The 24,436-nt window shown below is 39.6% G+C and overlaps 1 protein-coding gene across 3 annotated transcripts in view; it reads right to left on the bottom strand.

Moving 5' to 3' along the window:
• b3galt1.S (Beta-1,3-galactosyltransferase 1 S homeolog) overlaps nucleotides 1–24,436 on the bottom strand; it is a 173,547-nt gene that overhangs the window by 91,761 nt on the left and 57,350 nt on the right. For all 3 annotated transcript variants that reach the window (XM_041578133.1, XM_018238842.2, XM_041578132.1), the window contains exon 2: nucleotides 18,755–18,827. The gene's annotated coding sequence lies outside the window, so the exon portion shown is untranslated. The remainder of the gene's footprint in view (nucleotides 1–18,754; nucleotides 18,828–24,436) is intronic.

Genomic DNA, 24,436 nt, shown 5'->3' with positions numbered 1-24,436 from the left:
TTTGGATCAAGCGCAAGGTGCTGTTTTATTATTACAGAGAGAAGGGAAATCATTTTTAAAAATGTGGATTGATTCATTATAATGGAGTCTATGGGAGACGGCCTTTCGGTAATTCGGATATTTCTGGATAATGGGTTTTCGGATAATGGATCCTATACCTGTACTTATATCTCTTTTTTTGGGTTGCATATTTTATTGAAAAATGAATTATTTTTTTACAGTGAATCAGTCACAGACATGAATAATACAAGATAAAAATGTAGCACTGTCCTTATAACTCTAATAATAGGTGTAATAATTCATAATAAATACAAAGGATCTCAGAATCAAACCATTATAAACATCAAGTGCAAAGGAGAAGAATGACATTGCCCTTCCCTCCAATATCTGTAGTCTGGAACAAAGGACCAAATCGCAGGATAACTGCAAATGTGCCAAATTTTATTTTAATCCACACACAACATGTTACGCCCGAAACATGTTGTGTGTGGATTAAAATAAAATTTGGCGGGGGCGTGGCGCGCCATGACTGAGTGAGGACGTGTGGCACGGGAGCTCCGTAACAGAATTAGCTTTAATCCTCCTGAAAATTAGCTTTCAAGGCTTGATAATCCTCAAATCAGGAGGATTATCATTACTACCGGTGTGGCGATCTTGACATGGGTAAACGCAAGCCGAAAGATCAGCGGACTACCATGTCTCCGTTCTTGAAGAAGGCGCCAAAGGTGAAACAACTGCGTAGCCAAGATGGCGGCGGGACGGCGGAGGATGTAATGGACGAGGAGATACCCGCGATGTCCCCAGCTTCTTCGCAAGCAGAGAGCTCTGCTTCACTACAGCAAGAGGCAAGTCAATCTTTTGATACACCACCACTTACAACTGATGCTGACTCGGTGGATGCCTCGCCGGTTACTGCACAGATATTGGCGCTTCAGCTTTCTCGCCTTAAAGATGGCCTAACCAATACTTTGATTAAAGCAGTATCGGACACAGTAGCCGTAGCGCTGAAAGATGTGCAACGCGATCTGAATGATTTAGGTGAGAGAACCGATAAATTGGAATATATCACCGATGATTTGTCACAAAGGTACGCTAATGTGGAGGAGGGTAACACAATGTTGAGGGACGAATTGCGTCACCTTAAAAGTATGTGTGAAGACCTTGAAAATAGGTCCCGGAGACAAAATCTCCGCATACGGGGAGTCCCTGAGGAGATTGAGACACAAGATATTCCGCAGTATTTGAAGGGTCTTTTCACACATTTATGTCCAACAATTCTCCTGGACAAATGGGAGTTTGAGCGTGCGCACCGTTCTTTGGGGCCTAAGCCATCTTTACCTAAACCACCAAGAGACATTGTTGTGTGTTTCCATCGGTTTGTGCAGAAAGAAGCAGTGCTTACTCGAGCGAGGTCCCTTACGTCGCTTGACTATTTGAACCATAGAATACAAGTGTTTGCAGACATTTCTCCGATTACCTTGGCTAAAAGGAGAGAATTTCGTCCGATTACCCAGCTGTTGCGGGATAAGAAAATCTTGTATCGCTGGGGTTATCCATTTCGGCTTATCGTGCAGCATCATGGCCAGACCTACTCCTTGCAGACCCTGGAGAGACGCCAACAGTTTTTACAAGCATTGGGCCTAAAAAATGCATCACAGCCTGAATCGCCCAGACACCCTACATCTCGGCCTGACATCGCTCCCCAATGGCAGATGGCGGCGGGCTCATCTTCCTCTCCACGATTAGCCTTGAGCTCCTCTTCGACTTCAGGCTCTCCGAGGCAACCTCCCTGAGCTGCTTGTCAGTGAGATTTGGTGGTCTTTTCTACTACCTTCTGAGTATCGCTACACCTTTTGAAGGACTTATTCTGCTGTTGCGGAGGTCCATTGCCACGTTTGTTTGTTGCTCATGGATCTGAGCGAGGATCCCCCCTTGGGAAAGTGGAAATTTCCCACTAAGTTCAATAGCCTAAGTGCTGAACTTTTTTCTACTTTGACTGTGAATTGGTTTTCTTCATTTTTTGGTTACACAGTTTTTTTGGTTATTTTTATTGTTTTTTTTGGTGCTTCTTTTTTTTTATTATTATTGATCGTGACCGTACAAGACTTTCTTATTTTTTTACTATTATCTGCATTACCCCTGTCTTATTATTTGATGGGTTCTCTTATACTGGTATAATGTTTACATTAGCTGTATTTTATTCGGCAACATGGTGAATATTGTGTCTTTAAATTGTAATGGTTTAAATTCGATCACTAAGAGATATTTGGCTATTAAGGAGCTTAGGAGTCTGAGGGCGGATGTTGCGTTCTTGCAGGAAACCCACTTTTCTCGCCTTACCCCGGGCAAATTGTATTCTAAATATTTCCCAACTGCATATTATGCATCCTCTGACTCTAAAAAAGCCGGGGTGGCCATTTTACTACATAAAGATTGTCCCTTGCAAGTATCTAGTGTGTTTTGTGATCCTAATGGTCATTATCTTTTGTTAGAGGGTGTTTTAGGGGGTAAATCGATAATTCTAGGGAATGTTTACTCTCCGAATAAAGGGCAGATTAAATTTCTTAAGAAAGTCCTTGCCAAATTGACTGCCTACAATTCCCCACACGTGATCATTGGCGGAGTTTTAATGTTCCCTTATCGCAGCAGGAAGATAGATCTCATCCGTCCTCTGACTCTTCAGCTCATGTTCTATCCAGGGCAGCCCGCCAATTATTTAATCAGGTTCCATTGTATGATGTCTGGCGAATAGAACACCCGAGGGAGAAGCGGTTTAGTTTCTATTCTGCTGTTCATAAGGTGCATGTGAGGTTGGATTATTTTTTGGTCTCTCAGCCCTGCCTTAGCACATCTTATACTTCTGACATTGCCTCTATTACATGGTCGGACCATGCCCCAATTCAGCTTTCCTTAAATTTATTGAGCTGTCCAAGTAGGACTCCGCATTGGAGGCTCAATGAGACTTTATTGCACGACACTGACACATGTAAAACTGTTGAAAATTCGTTGACTGAATTTTTTGCGCTAAATAATGGCTCAGTTGATTCCATAGCTACTCTCTGGGAAGCTCATAAAGCTTCTATTAGAGGCACCCTGATAGCTATCTCCTCTGCTAAAAAACGAGCCCAGAGACAGAAACTGCAGGAGCTCACACACCAGCTCCAATTATTGGAAACTCAGTATAATCTAACTACCTCGGATCAATTGCTATTAGAAATACTTGCTAAACGTGGAGAGCTTAAAACTTACCAATTACAGGAAGTGGATAAGGCTTTAATCTGGACTAGGCAAAAGATGTATGAGATGGGCAATAAACAGCATACCCTTTTAGCGAGGAAGCTAAGAGATCAAAAAGTACAATCTGCTATTAGAGCTATACGTTCCTCGAAGGGCCACCTGTTATATAGCTCTGATCAGATTGCGGAACAATTTTATGAGTATTACACTGCCTTATATAATTTGCCGAATACTGATGTGACCGCTTTGCCTCAGTTGAATGATTTTTTTGTAAGAGCAAACTTGCCTATGTTTCAGGATGCAGACCTAGAGATTCTGAATAGGGATATTACTTTAGAGGAAGTCACAAACACCCTGAAAACCTTTCCGAATGGTAAAACACCTGGGCCCGACGGTTACCCATATCAATACTATAAACTTTATCAGCATATTTTATCCCCCTATTTGGTTCAACTTTTTAATAGTTATTTGCAAGGTATGCCCATTCCTCACTCCGACCTTACGTCATATCTCTCTTTGATACCGAAGGAGGGCAAAGATTTAACGAGTTGTTCCAGTTATAGGCCAATTGCTCTCTTAAATTCCGATTTAAAAATCTTTACGAAGATCTTAGCGAATCGCCTAGCCCCATTGCTTCCTAAACTGGTCCATGGGGATCAGGTTGGGTTTATTCAGGGACGTCAATCTGGAGACAATACGAGGCGCATTATAAATTCTATTGAGCTCTTGCAAAGACGTGGCTTTCCGGCCTTGATACTTAGTTTGGACGCCGAGAAGGCCTTTGACCGCCTGGACTGGTCCTATATGTTCGCCCTTTTACGTCATTTAAAGTTACAAGGTCCCTATCTGACAGCCTTAGGCCTCTTATACTCTAAACCTACTGCATACCTTAAATTACCTGGACAACTCTCCCGCCCTATAGTGATTTCCAATGGCACACGACAGGGATGCCCTTTATCCCCTTTGCTTTATGCTTTAAGCATAGAACCCTTGGCAGCCAGTATTAGGGCTAACCCGGATATTAATGGACTGCGGATAGGTGCTGAACATCTTAAAGTAGCACTATATGCAGATGATGTCATTTTGACCCTTACCACACCGCAAAGCTCCCTTAGAGCTCTTCATGAGCTTTTAGACCAATATAGTGTGATCTCTCATTATAAAGTTAACATGTCCAAAACTGAAGCTCTACCTATACATATTTCTGAGGAGATGAGTTTAACTTTACAATCCACTTATGATTATAAATGGAAGGCGGACTATATTACATATCTCGGCACTAAACTTACCCCTCGGTCTGAAGATCTCTTTAAACAAAATTTTGTCCCACTTGCTCGGGTGATTAAAGGGAACCTACAGAAATGGTCGAATATGGCTATTTCCTGGTTTGGTAAAATAGCCTCAATCAAGATGAATGTACTCCCTAAATTTCTTTATCTTTTTGAAACTTTGCCAATAGACATCCCCCTTTCTTTTTTCCGAGATTTGCAAACTGCTTTCCATAAATTTGTATGGGGTGGTAGGTCCCATAGGATTAATAAACATACTTTGGGTACGTCAACGCGACAGGGAGGGCTAGGTTTACCTATATTGCAGAAATACTATGAGGCAGCCCAGTTACGACAGGTGTTGGCGTGGACATTCTGGTCCTCGGATCTTATTTGGGTGAGAGTGGAGAGTGCTTTGTTTCGACCATATCATCCCAATGCTTGGTTCTGGGCACCTTTAAAGATTCCGAAACTGGAGATACCGATGCTTAATGCAACACGATTGACGTTAGCAATTTGGAATAGAATGAAGTTAAAATTTAAACTGTGCTCTCCTTTTTCCCCATTATTGGCACTTTCCGGAAATCCCCTATTTCCCCAGCCATTTCTACTCCTTTTAATAGCTTTGGGGAGGCCACTTCTCTGTTTCAAGTCAGGGATGTCTTGGACACTTCCCTGGGGTCTATGCTTAACTATAATGATGTTCAGTTGAAGCTTCCAAATGCGCAGTTACGTTGGTTTATGTATTTCCAAATTAGGCATTATGTGTTACCATTCACTCAATATTTTAAGAATAATCTACCTACTGCTTTTGAACAATTAGCTTCTAAGGGCCTTCCTCAAACGAAATTAATATCGAAAATTTATGCTATGATTAATGACCCCTTTGGTATACAAGACTACAAACATTCTTATATGGTGAAATGGGAAAAGGCCCTGAACCTGGACATTACTCAGGAGGAATGGGAATCTGTCTGGAATAATGCTAAGCGTAGTGTGACATGTACCAAGCAGAAGGAGAATATTTATAAAATATTGATGCATTGGTACTTGACCCCAGTGCGGTTGCACAAAACCTTTCCTGGGGTTTCTAATTTGTGCTGGAGATGTGGCGAAGCCCCAGGAGATGTTTATCATATATTTTGGAATTGTGCATTGATCCAACCGTTTTGGGATGATATCTTAGGCCTTGTGAGACGGTTCACGCATGAGGATGTACAGAAGGATGCTTTTACATTTTTGCTGGGCAAACCGGTTTTAGGGCTTACTGTAGCTCAACAAAAACTGCTCAATCATGTGCTTACGGTAGCTAGGATTTCTATTGCAGCTAAATGGAAAACACCCAATCTTCCTTCCCTACGTGAAATCTGTCTGAAAGTAAATAGTAATAAGGATTTTGAATATAGGATTGCATACATTAAGAACACGATTCCCAGTTTTCTGAAAATCTGGTCGGCCTGGGTGTTACTTTCCACTGATTTGGTCTAACTGCAGGGTTGCTAAGGGTACTCACTTTGATATTGCTGACAATGATGCTGCCGTTTTACGGTTAAGGGTCTGTATGGTTACGGCTATTATTTACTATTAGTTATTATTTACTGTTTACTATTTTTTATTTTCTTTTGCTTTGTTTTGTTTTCTTTTATTTTGTTGTTATTGTTCATGGTCACTGCGTTGACCTTACTGGTTGGCTTATTTGTAAGCAATAGTATGTAATGTTCTTACTTGTGCCTTCACTCACTCTTTTTGATAAACATTTGGGTCGTGACTCTGCCTACAACGTCATGTATGTTCTTTGCTATTTTTGTTCTAGCACTTGGGCTGCGAAGCTCTTAAATTTCAAATAAGTCCTAATTGGTACATGTTGTTTGGGAGGAGTCACGTGGGGCAAGTAAAGCGCGGCATATATTGTCTGGTGCTCCTTTCATTATGTCTTATTGATGTTGTATAGATGTATGCTTGCACTTTATCCATTCTTTGACATGTGTCTCCTTCACTGTGATTGTATTTCTTTTTCTTTTGAGAAAATAAATAAAAATCTAAGTTACAAAAAAAATAAAATTTGGCACATTTGCAGTTATCCTGCGATTTGGTCCTTTGTTCCAGACTACAGATATTGGATTGATATTTTAGGTGCTTGGACGGAGCACCATAGGAACAGTAATAGGATCCACTGCAATCCTCCGTGTGTATCAATCACATTATTGAGACTATTGCCCTTCCCTCATTGTTATCAGTCCATTCAGTTCTATAACCTAGCCAAATGACTATTTCTGTACTAAATATGCTTTGTAGCCCCATTCTGGTGTGGCCATGTACTCTGTGTAGTGGAAGGCTCCCACCGAAACAGAGATGTCAGATTGTTTTATCAAATAGCCATGTTAGGTCTCCACTCAAGGAAGATGGTTGTTGTTTGTTTACCAGACTAGGGCAAGGAAAGAAATCCTGAAATAATAAATGCACTAAAATATGGGTTGAGGATAAGGTACCTAATGGACATTCCTCGCTAGCAGTATACTAAACTATGTTTAGTTTGCAGTGGTTTCTGGGCTTCAAAATCCCCCTAATGGTGTCCAATATTTGTTCAGCCCTGTGACAGATATATGAAAATTTAGTTTTCAAGTTATTCATCCATAGTTCCACAAATATTTAGGGCAGACAACAAGAGTATATCTATAATCTTACCCTGCTTAATCTTTATGATGGTATTCCAGAAGTGTCTAGGATAGAAAATATTCATGCTCCCCAAATACCACCCTAACTAGCATTAAAGCTGGGCCTTCTAATACAAAGCTCTAGCCCCCCCCCCCCTTATGGTGGCAAGTCTCACAATAAGGGAACCTCTGTTGTAGGGTAGATAGACTAGGTTTATTTAAAAATAAACAGTGTAATATTCTACCACAGAGTGATAGTGGATTAATACAAAGGTTGCGTCACTAGTGTAGGAACTTAAACTGGTGAAATGATGGGAGAAGAAAGTCTTGCAGTGCACCACAGAGGGTACATATAATAGGCCATGCTCAGATATGTAGCCCATTTAAAGGAAATAAAGAGTTAAGATACACAGAGCTATTAGTAGCAGCTTGTCACTACTTGTCACTACAAAATAGACAATAGTGATAATTGGCTTAGCTAAGACACTACTGGGGGAATGTAATAAAAGCAGCAAAGAGCAAAACAATTTGCACAAATAAGTAATAGTCTTCCTTAAAAACTGTTATTGCATTGCGGATTTTAATTGCGCATTGCCCGTTTTTAAGAAGTGCTTGAAGTTGTCGTAATCTTTTGGAGCAAACATAACAACTTTTTCAGTAAAAAGTTGTAGTACATTCACTATAACATTTGCAAACCATAAGTTTCCGGGTTTTCAAAAGCTATATTAAATTTGTACAAAGGAATATTGGTTTGCGCAAAGACATACCCTTTGCGAATATTTTGTCAATTACAGACTTTTATTGTATTGCCCAATACATGTGCTGTAGCAGAGGCTATTCTCAGCATTGTCTATGGCAGAGTATTTTTTGGAATTTTGTAGCCTCAACAGCTACTAGTAGTTATGTGTGCCTTCACCTTAATGTAATATAAACACCCTGCAAATGTTTTGTCTTTGCACCTGTTTTATTGTAGACATTTCCCTTTGATGATTCTTTACATGGTCTGAAATAGTTTTGTATTTGATGTGTCTACTTACTAGGCAATTTCATCTGACAGTCTGACAGCTAACTGGTAGCTAGGTGATGAAAACTAGCATGACTAATGCAGGATTTAAAGTCAATTATGTTTCTTTTGACTTTCCAGTTGGAAATTTAAGTTCATAGCAAATTTATTTAATGTGCGTCTGAATTTATCCTGAGAGCAGCGCAGATCATATATACTGTAGTGTGAAATGTTCCGTTATTCCTTTTTAAAATGTAAAATATTCTATAATATGAACAGGCAACCTGCTGTACTGCAGAAGAGAGCAGGCAAGGAAATGCCACAGGGGTTGTTGATTCCTATAGAGATGGGGCAAGCAGTCATAACTCAAATTTGAAAACTGATGGCAAGCATCACCAGGTCTAATGAAGATGAACCAGCAGGAAACTTCGTGGAAAAAACTATAAGCATACATTTACTAATCAAAAGGAAAAATCTGGTTTCTATTATATGCAGTTTATTTTTATTGCATAGTAAACACCTTACAATGGACTTCAAATAGGGATATAAAAGGGTATCCATGTTGTAGCCTTTTAAGATATTTTTCAAAGAGAACAGTACACATCCAAGTAACACAAAAGGTAAAGAACTAACTACTTCTGGATCCGTTATCCAGAAACCCGTTATACGGAAAGCTATATATAAGATATATAGTTGATTATATCGACTCCTTTATAATCAAATAATCCACATTTTTTAAACATTATTTCCATTTTCCTCTGTAATAATTCACTAGTACCCTGTACTACTTGATCCAAACCAAGATATAATTAATCCTACATAGACCCCCCCCTCCCTGCTACCCCCCAGCCTAGCTATTATGCCTGGTAAATGCCCTCAACTCTAACTCTACCCTCGGTGCAGATTCAGAGCATCAGATTTCACAGGAGCCATCTTCTTCTCTTCGTTAATCTTCGGGAAGTAAGTGCTGTATCGGTGCATTCGCAGTTGGAGCAGTCGTCATGTTTTTGACAACTGCGCATGCGCCAAAATTGCAGAAGCACCGGAAGAAGCCCCCATGATTACCAAAGACAAGAAGATGGCATTGTGAACTCCGATGCCTTGAATCTGCACAGAGGGGTAAGTAACGAGTTAGGGGCATTTACCAGGGGTAACAGCTAGGCAGGGAGGGAATCTATGTAGGGTAGGGGGGTAGGGTTTTTTTTTTCAATTAAGGGTTTAGTTCTCCTTTAAGGTATAAAGATTGAAACTACTGAAAGATATGTTATCTGGAAAACCCCAGGTCCTGAGCATTCTGGATCACAGGTACCATACCTGTACTAATAATTTGGGACCGATTTATCAGTTTTTATTTCTGGTGATGATGTTTTAACTCTCCCTGATTTCAAAAACCAGCTGCATATTTGCAGAAAGAAATGTCTCGCTAAATACTTGCCCCATATCTTCTCAATCCCCTCCCCTGACATCACTGCACGGCCCTGTCAATTTCACCATCCTGCACCCCATTGTCATCCGGGTGATTACAGTATAATATTAGCTAGTTTATATTACACAGTAATGCTAATATGTTAGAAACAGTGAGATAGCTGATGTACAGCTGGTAAGGATGATTCTCATTGGAGAGTTTTCTTGTATTTGTAATTATGCTTATGATGCCTAGTTTAGAGAGCAAGAGGGAGCAAAAGATTCAGTTTTTGAAAAAGGTAATGTCTCCTTTAACCCACCATGGCATAGATTTTTCAAGTCCCTGTAGTACAAAAAACCTTTTTTTTGTTGACAAGAAGATCAATGGAACGTTTGACATAGATTTTGTGGCCATCAAACCACATAGCCACTACGTATTCCTGGAAATTGTTATTGTAGAACATTTCAACACATTGGTAACTAAAGAAAATTGCTCATGATCTTAGCATGTATTGCTTTACCTAGGTCTCTAAGGTAATAAGAAGGCCTAAACTAACAGGAAAAACAAAGTGTATTCATCCTCATGTTGAAACCAGGGTGAAAGATGACTATGTTAATTATGCCATTTAGCTCCATTATACTGCACTATAATCATACATGGGAAGAAAGGACAGATTTGTTCACTGCTGGGAAACTGAGCTTAAAGCTTCCATCTCCAAATGCAGGAACAAAGAACATGGAGCCAGATTGACACAGATCAACTGGAATTCTCATTGGAGGATTATTTTGCTTTTTAATGCAACAATGGGATCTGAGGAGCTAGGGAAAAGTTTTATTGAGCAATATTGCTTTAAGAATACAACACTGATCTTGCTGGACTACAGCTTAAAGCATAGCTTAACCTTGATAATATGTTAAAGCATGGTGGGATTTGTAGTCTGGCAACAGCTGAATAAAATGTGGCTGAGTAGTGAAGTACAGTATGGTTTATTATAATTTTAAGGGAAATAAAATAACCCCCTACACATTTCATTGATACCATTACATTATCTGTAATACCACTTTTATTACAAAAGTAACAAAATATTTTTTTTTAAAAAGGGGGAAAATAATGAAAGTGCATATTAAAAATTATTTGACCTGACACTGCAAAATTCCACATGGTTACCACCATTATTTGCTATGGATATATATATATTCAATGTGCTATGAAAATGATCAAGGTAAGCAAACCGTATGCACATTAAAAAAAAACATTGAAGAATCTACTAGATGGCAGGTACTGTGAACACTATGCAGGCCAATAGCTCCAGTTTTAAGGACATACACATATTATTCACTTAAAGGAACAGTAACATCAAAAAATAAAAGTGTTTTAAAGTAATGAAAATATAATGCAGTGTTTCCCTGCACTGGTAAAACTGCTGTGTTTGCTTCAGGAACAGTCCTATTGTTTATATAAATAAGCTGCTGTGTAGCAATGGGGGCAGCCATTCAAAGGAGAAAAAGCTCAAGTTACACAGCAGATAGTAGATAAGCTCTGTCTGTCTAATGGTGTTATCTGTTATCCACTATTTAACCTGTGCCATATAGCCGTTTTTCAATTTCCGCCATTGCTCCACAGCAGCTTGTTTATATGAACTATAGTAGTGTTTCTGAAGCACCCAGATCAGTTTTACCAGTACAGGACAACAGTACATGATATTTTCATTACTTTAAAACACTTACATTTTTTGGTGTTACTGTTCCTTTAAACTTGTAGTCCAGCCAGGGTCGCACTGGGGGGCCCAGGGCCTGCCAGGACTCCTGTCCAGGGTCCCCCTCTAGATCCCCTACTGTGACGCCACATATGTGTAAAAGGAGCAGCATCATGCGCCGCAAACTGTTTTTTTTTTGTAGGGCCAGGAGATCTGGAGAGGGGGCAAGTCCGACCCTGAGTCCAGCAACAACTGCTGTCTGGTTTTTAAATAGCATAACATCCTAAATAGTATCAGATCTGTTACAGACTATCCAGATATGCTACCAGATTGGTGAAAGCAGAACTAATATTTTTACAGTAAAATATATTCACTGCCTAAAATATCAGTGAGAGAACTGCAGTGCAGCTATGCAAGACATAGAAAGATCTTAATATTCTCTCTGTACTAAAACACATATGCTATATAATATACAAAGCCAAACAGTGCTGCTTTAGAGCTAAAAGGTTCAACTTTTTTTTTCTTTCCTTTTCATTTTAAAATAGTTGCTATTGGCATCTCTTGGTTAGAAGTATTGATAGATAAATATTTCTATGCCCTAGTACATAATAGAAGCCTTGGGAAAATGTGGATTCTTTTAAGTAATATACTAGGAAAGAGAGACAAAAAACATATTTTCTTTCTTGTTTTATACTTGTACCCTGGAGCCACATTTCTGGGAGCTAAAGAACATGTCATACTTTATGAGAGAGAACCAAAAGGACGAGCGGTAAAATTCAAGCACTGTATATTATATAAAAAAACATCTGGCAAACATTATGTAGGCACTAATTTTGCAGTGACCATCTATAAGCCTATATTTCTAGTGAACATATAAAAACAACTTAACAAGGAGAAATGTTTGGGAGGTGACCAACCCCTTTAAGATGTTCTGGTCAGTGGGTGGACATCTCCAATGTTGCAAGCAGACATAGAAAAAAAGAACGTGGCTATGCTGAAAACATTTTGAAGCTGAAAATTACTCGCAGTTGTATTGGTGCAAGAATAAAATAATATAAAAGTATTGTAGTTTTAGATTACATTAATTAAATCAACCATAATACATTGTAAAACCATATGTATAGTCAAATGAATACTATGATGAATAAAATGACTGATGATTCTAACTTGAGAATTAGTTAAGCTTGGGTGCATAATTTGGGGCTCTAGGGAAAGTACAAGTCTTAGTTTTTGGGAAGGTATTTGTCTCTACGTATTTAAACTCTGACTGCCACTCTTGATTTATAAACAATATAAAGAAACATGAAACAATGGATAAATCAATATTATTCCCAGAGATTTCCACCTTTAAGATTCCACCTTGTACAGAGAAATATCCCTCTAATATCTAAATTGCTATAGGTACGCAATATCTCTCTGTTCAAGCTGTGAACCACTATAACCCACATGACAGTGCTGGAATTGGGGTGGGATGCCATCCCAGCACTTTTTTTTTCACCAAATTGCCAAGCAGGGCTTTTCTGTTGGCGAGGCTACACATGCCACACACACACCATCCCTTCACCTTTTTATTCCCAATTCGAGCACTGGCCACATGTAACATATGATACAAGTTTGTCCCTTATATCACTCCCTAAAAAGGTGCAATATACTGCGCTTTTTTCCCCATACTTAATTTAGTGACAAATGATCACGATTATTATGAATATCTTTTATTTACAGTGTATAGGGCCAATATAATACACAATACTGGACACATATAAGCCACTGTTCCAATGGAGCTTACATTTTGCATCATTTTCAATATGACATTAAAACAAATACAGGATTACACTAGGGTCAGGCCCATCAGGAGCCAATTAACCTGTTTGTATATTTGGAGTGTGGGAGGAAACAGAGGACTCAGTAGAAGCCCACGCAGACATAAGAATATATAAACTCCTTGCCGACAGGGGCCTGTCAATGTGCAACTGAATTCAATCTGCTGGATTCCAAACATTAGCTGAAAATGATCTTTCATGTCAGAACACCTCCAAATGCATATCAATCCCCCCAGCCCCATCCATAACATTTATGGCAGCTGCTTAAGCTGGAGTTGTTTAATGTATCTCTTTCCAATGAGATGGTGTTAATAATGTCAAAATGCTGACTGCAAAAATAGATGCCAGCATCAAAAAGCAAATCCCAAGCTGAAGTGATGCCAAAGTCATTTTCATTCACCGCGCCACTAATTTATTTCAACTGCAACATACAGAATGCCAGAACCCATGAAAACCCTCCAGTAAATGAAAGAACGTTAATACTGTAGCATTTAATGAAACAGAATATTGCATTTTCTAAAACATTCCTTTATTTAACTCTGCATTGAATCTCGTGTCACTAGCTGAGAGAGGGAGAACACTAGAGCTTTCTATGTTAATGAGTCATATGCATCGTGTGTAGGAGTCATATACTGTAAATTGGGTTTAAGAATCTAATCCCAATTAACACGGTGACCTGTTTCAGTGTAATTGGATCAGGCCGTTACAACAACTGGTATAACACATGGGATACACAGGAGCACTTAGCTACAAAGTGTTAAATTCCATGACGTCTGCCCAATAGCTATACAGCACTATATCCTCCCTTCTGATGTTTGATTACAGTGTTTTATTAGCTAGCCAAAACAGAAGGAAAGTTTGAGAAATTCTCCTTTAGATGTAGTCATTTGTTAGACTTATGACTGCTCTTAAGCGGGTGACAGCATAGAGGACATTCATTTGTGGAAGATTATGGAAAATCATTACAGGCACAGTCTTTTTGGAGCCTGTTTATCGATTAGAAATAACTACTTTCAGCAACATTTTCTATCCATATTATTTGTAGCAAGGGATTTATAGGGGTAGAATAAACTGAAAAGGTAAAGATCTATTGGACAAATGACGTCTGCAAATCAGAGTAATGTTTGAAAGGATTAAGGTCACTATATTGAAGAGTAAACACTTGGCATGGTATATGCTTCATGGACATGTACAGCACCTACACCACCTTAGTAGGACCCCCAGACCTTTTTGATTTACATGGACTCCCTGAGCTTAGACACTTACTACAGCATTGTTAAAATGAGATATCCTTCAACTAAGACTAAATTCATACATTTCAAACAAATAACTATGCCTAGAATTATAGCTGGTCTGAAGATTTGCTTACTAATGAGCTTCCCACAGATTTAGAGCACATCTAATATGCACTGCAAGTGGAAAATCATCTGGAGCAGTGAAAAGAGAAGCTTGATAAACTTGTCAAAAGAATCATAACACATTTTATAGCTCTAACCTGCTGACAGGTATATTTGTGATACTTTTCCATACCATTTTGTATAATAGGCTGCTTCATTGCATGCATTGCCTCTTATTCTCCTACCTGAAATCTCCTGGGTACAAGATGTTCATAATTGAATTCTGTTGTTATGCAGAATGTTATTCTTTGTCCTACTATGAAAATCACTTTTCTAGGGTTTCTTTGGGCATTATTTAAGGCAGTATCCTAGTTTTCTAAGAGGCATCGATCACGACACAGACACACATTATCATATTCAAAAGGCTGCTGCCCTGGTTTTAAGAACAGGTTACATTAACTAGCAATCTATTACATGTTAACAGAATATAAATGCAACCAGAGAATTCTTTATTTGGATCAATTTGCAAGAAGTGTAGAGTGTTATGTTTTGGGTAGCCGAGGATGAGTAGAGTATAACAGTGCTTTATTAGCAGGCTCATGCAGGCATTACACAACAGTAACTTTCACTTTCACTTTTAAGCTGACAGGAAGTATGCACAGTATGTCTTGAGCACAGTGACATCTACAGGCCATTTGTATAAACACCACATATTCCCCCTATAGTAGGAAAGCATTTTGGCAAATGCCTTGTCAGCAGAAGCAGTACTGACATTGACAGTGCACAGCGCCCATCCATGCCTTTATGCCGACTGAGGCGGCCTTCCATTGCCTTCCTGAGGCTCTGAACGACGCTAGTGCAGAGATCGCAATTGCATTCTCTGCACTAGAAGAGCTGAATTTCCGGGTTGAAATCAGGAAATTCGGCTCTTAGTTACCAGGAGCGGCATTTTTGCCGCCCCTGGTAACCAGGGGGGCGCTGCCGCCTGAGGCGAGTGGATCAACTTGCCTCATTGGTGGAGCGCCCCTGACAATGCATATAAACTTGTCTGGAATAAATGTACCAGCTTTATCCACACTTAATACTGTGATATTTGTACTAGTGACTTCATGAACATCTTTAGCAGAACTACGGCAGATCTTAGCAAAATGTCCTACCTTTTTGCATTTGTGGCACTGTAAAGCTTTTGCAGGACATGTAACATAATTTGCAGTGTGTTGTGTTGAACCATGGCGAAATCAGTATTTTTTATTTGTATTTGCTGTATGGTTTTGCAGTGTAGGTGAATCCCTTTCCTTAGCATTGTATTTAGCCTATCACTGTGCATTATTAGGCCACAGTGCTGAATTCACAGTCTGTACATTCCCAGCAGTTCCCTGACTGAGAGTTTTAGCCTCTGCCACTGCTGTTTCAATTTGGCTAGCAACTGTCATAGCCTTTGCAAGGGTTAAATCCTGCTCTAGGAGCAGTCTCTCTCTAATGTGAGGTGTTGTTTTTTCCACTATTTGGTCTCTAAGCATTTCATCTGTTAGATTCCCAAACACAGACAGTGGCGTAACTAGATATTACTGGGCCCCACAGCAAATTATTTTTCAGGCCCCCAAAATGTTTTGGGGTTGACTTGTTTCTCCAATATTTATTGAAATTTTATATGAATTAGGGCCCATGGGGCCCCTATACCTCCTGGGCCCCCCTGCAGCCGCAGGGTCTGCTTCCTCTATAGTTACGCCCCTGCTCACAGATAACACCCAGTTCTCTCAAAGCTGCTACAAATTGTTCTGTGGATTCACCATTACGTTGTCCACGTTGGTGGAATTTATATCTTTCAGCAACCACATTTACTCTTAGCATGAAAAAGTTCTTTATAGCAGTAAGGGCAGTTTCATAAGTGCCCTCAGGTAATGGTAATGAATAGAATATACTCTGTCCCTCTGCTCCCAGGCAGTGAATAAGTAAAGCACGCTTTCTAGCAGCAGAAATCTCCCCTTGGTCAGCAGCAATAATGTAATTTTCAAACATACGGATCCAAGCAGTAAAAGGTATTGTAGGCTCACCAGGATTTGGGAGAAAAGGTGCAGGCTGCTGCAGAGGTAGAAGAGCTATCCTTGTGCCATTTGTTATGTTTTGGGTAGCCGAGGATGAGTAGAGTATAACAGTGCTTTATTAGCAGACTCATGCAGGCATTACACAACAGTAAGCTTTCACTTTTTAAGCTAACAGGAAGTATGCACAGTATGTCTTGAGCACAGTGACATCTACAGGACATTTGTATAAACACCACATAGAGTATGAAAGTTTACTGCTTATGGGTTGATATGAGTTTTGAGGGTCACTGGATTAACACAACAATTACAGATAACATATAACAAAAAAATTAAACATAATTAAATGTTAAACTGGTATATAGTGAATAAAGTACCCCCTCTTGTAAAATATAAGGATATTATTAGTTACCAAGGAGTTTCATGACCATATAAAAACACGAGGCCGAAGGCCGAGTGTTTTTATACAGGTCATGGAACTCCGAGGTAACTTCTAATATCCTCATATTTTACAACTGGGGGTACTTTATTTATTATAATACACAAATTTTAGTGAGTCATGTGACACAAATGACATCACTACTCACCGTTTATAACTGATGACATCACTAGTCACCGTTTATAAGGATATAATTTACAGGATATTCATGGCTTTTGTGTATTATATATATATATCTTACAAAAGCAATAAAAAGACATTTGAGCACATGTGTAGAGTACAAAAGTGCCTAACTAGGCAAACAATAGAATTGTTATAGCTATGCTACTATTATTTTGGTGGAAATAAAGTGTTTAATGGTTTTAGAGATAAAAGGTTGTTTTATTTAAGCATGGATGGGAAGAGATGTATATCCAGATATAGGTATGCTCTGTGGGTGTTAAAGTGGTTCACATTCATGCAGGTATTAAAAATGGGGTGGCTTGTTAATTCTCATGGACTCCCCTTATGGTGGAGGGGGTGGTACTGTGAGTATGGAAGGCTACACTGAATTAAAGTCATAGGGATGTTCAGGGTCGGACTGGGAGGCATGGGGCCCACCGGGGCTACTGCCCCAGGGCCCCCTCCAGCCGCCACTGCCGCTCCGGAGTGCTGCAGGGGGGCTAGTGCGCATGCGCACAAACGCGGTGCCGCGTTTGTGCGCATGCGCGCGGCGCCGCGTTTGTGCGCATGCGCGCGGCGCCGCGTTTGTGCGCATGCGCAGCCATTGTATTCTACCGCGACCCCAAACAAAGTGGGGTCGCGCCGCCCCACTAAGTAGCGGATCTGGGCACAAGAGCCCGGGGCCCACCGGGGTTTTTCCCGGTGTCCCGCCGGCCCAGTCCGACACTGGGGATGTTTACATCTCAGTAAAAGTTGGGGAAGTGAGACCAAATGAATAATAACTATCAACTGGTAGGTTATATCCTATATGAAGTCACTCTAAGAGAGAGACAGGCTAGGTCAATTAAAAAAACATTTTAAAGCATCATCAAGGAGGGAAGGCTTAGTACCCTTGGAGTGTAGTGGTTAGTGGAAATTGCCTTGGCTTTAATCTTGGAGGGACTTAATTGCCTTTATCAAGGGCCCTAATGTGGGCTGAAACATTGGATACACAAGTATAAATATTAAAGTGAGATTATTTACTGACATTGGAGGGCAGGTCCTTCTGAACTTTATATAAACTGCTAGAATAATACTTTTTAAAGGAAAACTATACCCCCCGAACAATGTAGGTCTCTAAAAAATACTTTGCATAAAACAGCTCATGTGTCAAAACTTGCTTCATGTAAATAAACTACTTTATAATAATATACTTATTTATTAGTATGTGCCATTGGGTAATTCTAAATAGAAAATTGCCATTTTAAACCATAAGGGCCTCCCCCTGGGATCCTATGATTCACGGTGCACACAAACGTACCAAACAAACCATACAAGTTAGGTCGCATGAGCCAATTAACCTCCAGAGGTCTGTCTTTTGCTTCCACACTTCTTCCTGTTACAGTTAGAGTTGAAGTATTTCTGGTCAGGTGATCTCTGAGGCAGCACACAGACCATCACAATATGGTGGCTCGAGGCAAGAGACGTAAAAGGGCAATATTTAGTTAAAAGTATATACCACTTTGGTAAGATTATTTAATATGCCACTTAATTTGATATAAACTATCTGTTGCTTAAGTATTCATTTTGCGGCTATAGTTTTCCTTTAAAACTCATTGTACTGTATATACAGTACATATCCTGCATAAATCATGACAAAGTACATCTACATATGACGGAATGCACAACATGTATCAGTCAGTTCAACTTACGTTTGCAGGTTATGATTGTGCAAAGGAGCTATGGTACTGGCTTGGCTTCAGAATTTAGGCAAATGTTGGAATCCTAATGGTTAATAAAACACAACTGTTAGTCCTATAATGACAGGGAAAAAAAATCAAAATGAGAACAACAAAATGAGATTCTTTGATTCTTACTGGGCTACTTATCTGCTAGAAAATTCCATACATTAACTTTCATCGCTGACTTTCCCAGCAGACCAAGGGAAAATCAGAGTACATAAATAGTAATGACACTGAATAAATGAGTTATATTTAGCGATTACACGTGAGAACGTGCAGAAAAGATATACTGGCAGAGAGCAGATAAACGATCAAGTGTTCACTCTTCAAAGGCGCACAAATCATGCTCATTTGCATTCTAGAAAGGACAATGTTATTTGCTTCTCGAAAACAAAATGAGATGCACTCACCCTAGAACTCAACTTGCCCATTTTATTTTTATTTTACTGTTGGGTGCAGAAGCATTGAACCCATAAAAAAAGGATTATAATATTTTTCACAAATCCTTAAAGAAGAACTAAATCGTAACTAAAGAAGTAGGCTAGAAATATTGTGCATTATGTTTTGGGCCTCTGTATCAGCCCAGCCCAAGATCTATGTCTCCAAAGATGCCCCAGTAGTTCCCCATCTTCTTTTCTGCTGATTCACTGCACATGCTCTGTGCTGCTGTCACTTACTGAGCTTAGGGACCCACTCACAATATACAGTATACATAGAATAGAAATGTCACAATATAAGGCTGATTAGTAATTAATACAGATGATTACTACATGGCAGCACAGAAACCAGTGCAATTAGCATTAGAATTTAATAATCAGCCCTGTAGCATCAGCTTATATGACAGGTCAAACTCATTTTCTGCTTGATAATTTGCGATGACCCCTAAGCTTAGTTTCTAAACAGCTGCTCAGAGCCCACTGAGCATGTGAGTGTCGCAGACACTTTACAAGATGGTGACCCCCTGTGACAAGTTTTAAGTCCTGGATCATTGCTGCTATTGAGAAGCTGTAACTTTAGGCTGGTGCAATAAGTTCAATATATAAATATGAAATTTTTAGCCACATTCATTTCTAGGGTTTAGTTCTCCTTTAATCCTATCACATAATCTCATGTAATACTGGGGCGTTGGTCCAGTAGACTGGCTAAACTTTGTTCAATGGTTCTTGCACATTTGCTTAGTCTTTAGTGCAGGGGTCCCCAAACTTTTTACCCATGAGCCACATTCAAATATAAAGAGTTGTGGAGCAACACAAGAATGAAAAAAGTTCCTGCTGTGATTGGCTATTTGGCAGCCTACAGGAGACTCTGTTTGGCAGGACACCTGTTTTATATGCAACCAAATCTTGTTTGGAATTCAAAAATAAGCACCTGGTTTAAGGCCACTTATAGCAACATGTTGCTCACGAGCCACTGGTTAGTGATCATGCTTTAGTGGGTGTTCCTGCCAGATGTCTTTAACTATGTCTTCCCTATTCCCTGCGGGGATCTGAGATTCCAAACCTATCTCCAACCCAGCTCCAGTACTAAGGGTAGCCACCTGATTCTATGTAACTTCCTTGAGCACTGCCATACATGGTCTACATCATTAGTGGGGCTATCATGACCTTCCCTACTGAAACCCAGTCAAATGCCTTGCTTTCTGGGGGCAATAAGCACAGAAGTAAATAATTCATATGGATTTCCATTTAACCACATCCCTGAATTATCTAGGTTATTATATTTTAACAAATAAAAGGTATTATGAACACTTGCTAGCATATTGACCAGTAAAAAGGGAATATATAATGACAAGACATAATGATTTCAGCAGAACTGAGATCCTTACCTGGTGGCCATCAGCAACACTCCGATAGTTATAGTTTAATTTAAAAAACTCTGAAGGCCTCCAAATTGGACATTTGTGATCTAAACATTAGCATCATTGATTAAACTATTACAGTCACAGGAAGCACAAACAGCCTACATTTAGTCTCACAATCCAATGTGGCTGCTGTACTGTACAACATTTGTAGCCTCTTAATATCACGTCCCCAGGCAGCACTTGTTTGGCCTTATTTAATTAGCTGTTCTAGAGATACAGGATAGCGCTGCTGTTATACTTGCACAAAATGTCATATTGCAGAAACTCGTTAAACTCAAGTAGTGTCAATAATAAAGAACCTACTCCAGGGATCTGGGAGATAGCTATGCAGGAATGCAGTGAGCCACAGGCTGCAGATCTCGCCCCTGTTCTACAGAATACAATCACTTAACTGCTAACTGAAGTAATAGGTATAATAAAGACAGATGGCTTGGAATGTCTCTGGAAAAACATGCTATCTATCAGTGCGTTATTGCCTAATAGTAAAGGTCATTTAAGGCACAGCTAGGGATTAAGCATGGTTGGTTTATTTACCCTTTAAAATCTGATATCGTGTTCATGATTTTTAGACAAAAAAAAAAACAATGTCATTGAGAGGCAATACTTTTCCTTTATATTAGTTATATAGTGGCCTATGTGCTGAGACCACATAGGTGACTATATAACATTTTATATTGCTCATTAAGGAACATGAACATCTTCACTTAATACTGTAGAGTGGGAACTGCCTCTAGGAAAGGCCAGTATTTTATAAACCTACAAACCCACAGAAATTTGTATCTGACATCCTGGATGAACTAGATATAGCCAAACCTGTAATACCCTGGATCAGCCGCTGTCCAGTGCTGATCCATAACCAGGAATAAGATTAGGTTCTCACTGTTTTTGTGTGGAATCACATGCCCTTGGGGCTTGGCTGGTTGCAACCCAAACAAGGATAGCCAGACAGGTCAAAACTGTATGAAAAAAAAGTAACGTTTACATTTATTCTCAGTGATCCCCAACCAGTAGCTCGTGAGCAACATGTTGCTCTCCAACCCCTTGGATGTTGCTCCCAGTGGCCTCAAAGCAGGGGCTTATTTTTGAATTCCAGACTTGGAGGCAAGTTTTGGTTGTATAAAAACCATGTGTACTGCCAAACAGAGTGTCAATCTAGGTTGACAGTCCACATAGGGGCTACCAAATGGGAAATCACAGCACTTATTTGGCATCCCAAGAACATTTTTAATGCTAATGTTGCTCCCCAACTCTTTTTACTTCTGAATGTTGCTCACAGGTTCAAAAGGTTGGGGATCCCTGCGTCTAGGCGCAAATGAGCTGTTGTGAATTTTGAGAACCCTGCAATTACTCCACCTTAGAGGCTCACTATTCATCAATGCAAAGTGGGTGGCACTTTACACCAATTTGTTCAAGTACAACAGCATACCTCCCAGCAGTTGAAAAATGTAAAGAGGGACAAAACATCAGCCATGCAAACATTTTTGACCACACACATTTTATGGCCAAACCCCCTAATTATCATGTCAATTTTACAAAATTTGTAAGGTTATGAAAAATTGTGGTTATGAAATAAGTGTAGCTGGCAGTGTTCTCTCTGCCAAAAAGCTTCTTTTAATTAAGTTTCAGAAACATTGTATCTTTTTCTGGCATCAGTGCAGGAGATCAAATAGAAACTCTGGACATTTCCATAAGAAATCCGGGACTGTGGGCTGAGCTGTCAAAATTGGGACTGTCCCACAGAAAATGGGACAGTAAGGAGTTATGCAACAGGCATCTTTAAACCCAAGTTTAAAGCTTTAACATGTCAGTATATGGGGCACATTTACTTAGGGTCAATTCGAAGTCGAAGTCGTAGTCGAAGGTTGAAGTAGCCAATTCGATGGTCGAAGTAGCCAAAAAAAACCTTCGAAATTCGAAGTATTTTTTATTCTATTCCTTCACTCGAGCTAAGTAAATGTGCCCCTAAGTGTTAAACCATGACTAGCACTAAACCTGACATAATGCTACCAGGTAAGTGGTCTTAGGTCCAATAAAGCCAACTCCCTTTCTTTACATCATCGGGCTCATTTATGTCCGCAAGTTCACTTGCGGATGTCAGTTTCATTAAAGCTACTTGCTTAACAATACACTCCTTGCACTTCCATATAGTTGCATTCCGACTGCTCAGTCGTTCCTGTCTTCCTTTCCTTAGCAATGCCGCACCTACTGATGCAGGGGAACCCTTGAGCTACTGCCACCTCTGGACCAGACAATAGCTCCAGGGTTCTCTCAGAGATTCCCATGTGTCAATCACAGCAGTGCAGTTGTGCCGAAAGAATAGGGCACACGTCACAGACTAAGAAAATATTTGGGTGCAATTTTACCAGGCTTGTGTTAATTAGATTCAATTACAGTAGGCACAGTGCAACTGCACAAAGGACATCACCCCCTTGCATTACTGCAATGATGTTGGAATTCTCAGAAAAAACACTGTGGGGAAAAAACATGGTAATTGAGTTTGAAATAGCACGTTGCTCACTGCACTTGCAAATGCACATGTGCCCTTTTATCTCTACTTAATAACATTCAGCTATTTTATCTAGAACCTCCCACATCTAAAATAACCCCACTTCTTTATACCTTTTGGTACCCAGGAAGAGAGGGTAGACCTGCTTGTTGTCCAGGTGCAGCTCCTGTGGTGCCCCGAGGAAAGAGGATGTTAACCCGCTAGCCCTCTCCTTAAATAACCTGCCCCCAGAGCTGTCATAACCCTCTCCACACAATCTGAGTCTTCTGTCTTCCCCCTGTCCCACCAGTTATTCCCCATTTCTGCTATTGAAGCTCCTGAAACTTCTTTCAGCAGTGGGTGTCTCAGATCGAAAAATCTTTCACCTGCTCCCAAAGTAAAGCCAAATACAAAGGTTAATCATACTATTATATTACATCTTTTTCCCCTGCTTGTAGCTTTCTCCAAAGGCTTTCTACCTTCATCCTTTTTGGTTCCAAAACAACTTTATTTTCTCTCACTGTAGTGTGAAAATCCACTTGTAAAGCTACCAAGCGGAATAGCCCAGTGATCAAGGCAGTGACATTTCTTTCCATGTGTTGTGTCTCATTGGAAAGGGATGGTCAAGCAAACCTTGCAGACAAATTTAAATGCTCAAACGCCTTTAATAAACACATCCAGGTACTATAATCTTATTTAAAGAAATTACCTGTCAGTTTTCTTACATATAACAGTGTATTTTATCTTTCATTATCTGTTTTTAATGAAAGAATATAAATAAAGTCCCTTGCCCTCCTTGTTATTTCAGATGTAAGTAGGGGATGCAAGCAGTTATCCGCAGCCATTCCGCTAATCTGACTCTTAATCCTTTGAAGGCCACAACTTCTTTTCTCATTTTACTGAAAAAAAATCTGTTATTAAAGAATACAAATTGAATTATTCACGTGTTCCCTAGGATGAAATGAAGGGAGACAAATCCTTTAAGTATCACATGTTGATACTTCCAATATTGAATGGCCCACGGAATATACTTTCTAGTTCAGAAATAATTGAAGGAATGTGGCAGCTATAAAGGATTAAAGGGAGATTAGTTCTAAGGACAATATCTAAATGTAATCAGTGTCTCTCAAAGCAGCTCCAATCACCAGCACTGATTTTCATTGAAAAAAATAAATAAATAAAAAGGTTTTAGGTTTTAGTGTAAGTCTCACATTCTGTTCTATAACAGCTTAATACCCTGTATAACGTGACTTGCACCTATTTCCTTTCTGTCGCAAGTTTGCAGTCTAGGCATACCTATATTTAT

The sequence above is a fragment of the Xenopus laevis genome, chromosome 9_10S (assembly GCF_017654675.1).
Source record: "Xenopus laevis strain J_2021 chromosome 9_10S, Xenopus_laevis_v10.1, whole genome shotgun sequence".
In the NCBI taxonomy this organism is placed as follows: Eukaryota; Metazoa; Chordata; class Amphibia; order Anura; family Pipidae; genus Xenopus; species Xenopus laevis.
The sequence above is the reverse complement of the archived record's forward strand: the minus strand, read 5'-3'. Positions and strand labels throughout refer to the sequence as shown.